A 2,553-nucleotide genomic window follows, 5' to 3' on the forward strand; every position below is an offset into this window, starting at 1 on the left:
CCTGGGTGCTTTACCACCGGTGGATTTGCGGGCAGTCTGCTTTGTACGAGCCATGGTATGGGCACCTCTTTACTTACCCCCCTTCTGCTTCGGCTGGAACTCGGCGAGCGAGAGGCGGCGGTGGCGCGGCGAAGGCTGCGATTTTTTTTTTTAATAAGTTTTTTTTTAACTATTTTTAAAAAATTATTTATTTATTTATTATATGTTGTTGTCTTCAGACACACCAGAAGAGGGCGTCAGATCTCATTACGGATAGTTGTGAGCCACCATGTGGCTGCTGGGATTTGAACTCAGAACCTTCAGAAGAGCAGTCAGTGCTCTTACCAGCTGAGCCATCTCACCAGCCCCGGAGTGGATGTTTTTTGATCGTTCAATGGATGATGGATGTTTGTCATCGCTTAGGGGTTTGGCCACTGTCGTAGTTAGGGTTTCCATTGCTGTGAAGGTCCACCAGGACCACAGCAACTCTTAGAAGGACAACGTTTAATTGGAGCTGACTTACACTTTCAGAGGTTTGATTTACTATCATCAATGGCCAGAAGCATGGCAGTGTGCAGGCAGACATGGTGCTGAAGGAGCCGAGAGTTCTACATCTTGATCTGAAGGTTACCAGGAAGAGACGGACTCTTCGGTAGGTTGACAGTAGGAGGGTCCCATCCATACTGGGTGGAGCTTCAGAGTTCACCTCCACAATGATGCACTTCCTCCAGCAAGGTCACATCTCCTAATGGTATCACTTCCCGTGGGCCGTGCGTATTCAATCCACAGTAGTCACAAATTGTCAATGGTTTTAGTCAGTGAGCAAACAAAATATAGAAAGTTGGATTTAGGGATCTCTTTCTCTCTCTTTTTCTTTCCTCTATCTTTCTTTTTCTTCTATCTAGTATTGGAGAGAAAAGGGTGGAGAGGGGATGAAAGAAAAAAGAGGGGGGATATTGGAATGATAGGATACAAGGGTAGATTATTGAATGTACTTTTAGACTAGAAAACAAATAGTCTCAAATATATTATATTGGTATGGATTTTGTATATTGATAGAAATTTAAGGTTATTTTTGTTACTATATAGTGTATATATGTTTTTACTCTTAGTTTAGGTATTATACCTATGTGACTCATTTAAAAATATAATGTAGCTGGGCAGTGGTGGCGCACACCTTTAATCCCAGCACTTGGGAGGCAGAGGCAGGCGGATTTCTGAGTTCGAGGGCAGCCTGGTCTACAGAGTGAGTTCCAGGACAGCCAGGGCTACGCAGAGAAACCCTGTCTCGAAAAAACAAAAACAAAAAACAAAGCAAAACAAAAAAGCGTGCAAGTTACTAGTCAATCAAACTTGTGGTCTTACTAGGTACCAGATTACTTAATTACAAAAATGAGCTTTATTTAGCCCTCTACAGATTTTAAAGTTAAGAAGATAGCTGGAAACCAGCAACAGTTGCCTATTCAGGTATACTTTCGATAGATGATCTTCAAACACTTCAGAGATCTACAGAGTATGGCATTTCAGATGACCTAATAACAAGAAGCTTTTGATGACAGTGAGCTACTTCAGGTCGTGGCAGCACCCCATACTACTTCAAGAAGATTATGAGCATTGAAGAACCTCCATATGGAGTTTGTTTCAAGTGTGGCAAAGCTAGCCACTGAGCAAAGCCAATGCCATTTCCTCAACTTCTGACAGCCTGCTGTCTAAACCATGGGCAAGCAAGACACTAGGAAGTCAACTGACCAACTTTGCAGAGTCAAGGAATGACAGTCCTTGATAATTCCCGCTTCTCAGAAAAGTCTGTCAGATATCCTGGGCCTGTAGGCTGAAGATGGGTGTCCCCTACAGAGAAAGCTTGGGTTACTGTCCAAGCAGACAGTAGCCTCTGGCATTTCTATAGTTTTGGAAGCTGCTTTCTGTGCACTTCCTGTTTACTCAGGTAATATCTATCCTTCTCAGGTCTCTGAGGGAGTTGAAGACCAGATAGTTATAGTCTCACAATTAACCTTAAGTTGTTTAGGATTTAAGAAAATATTTTCAGGTCTAAGAAGATATTTTTAGGTTTGTAATACAAGAAATGATAAAAAGCAATTTAGGTTCAGAACTTGGGACTTAGCAAGGTTGGATAGGGAGTGGAGTACTTTCTCCAAGGCTACCAAGTACAAATGGACTGGACAATGGGAATGTAATTCTCACCCGAATAGTTCTCATAATTGTTCTTAGTTTACTGATGTTAGAGTAAAGCCTTTTATTGGACTAAACGGGGGAGATGTTGGGATTATCTTTGTGTGTACTGTGTAAAGGTTGTCTGTTATGTAAGTGGTGGTTGCTGTACCGGCAAAGTGTCGAGTCCAGGCTGGATTTTGGTATCGTTATTTTTATTGGATTATCACCTGCTTTAGTATTTTGTAAACAGTCACTTCCCTTACCTTCTGATTGATTTAATAAAGATCTGATGGCCAGTAGGTGGCCAGGAGAGGAAAGGCGGGACTTCTGGGAGAGATAGGAACTCTGGGGAAGAACTGAGAGGTGGGAGACTCGTCAGCCAGACGTGGAGGAAGTCATACA

Source organism: Mastomys coucha, unplaced genomic scaffold, assembly GCF_008632895.1.
Source record: "Mastomys coucha isolate ucsf_1 unplaced genomic scaffold, UCSF_Mcou_1 pScaffold5, whole genome shotgun sequence".
Lineage (NCBI taxonomy): Eukaryota > Metazoa > Chordata > Mammalia > Rodentia > Muridae > Mastomys > Mastomys coucha.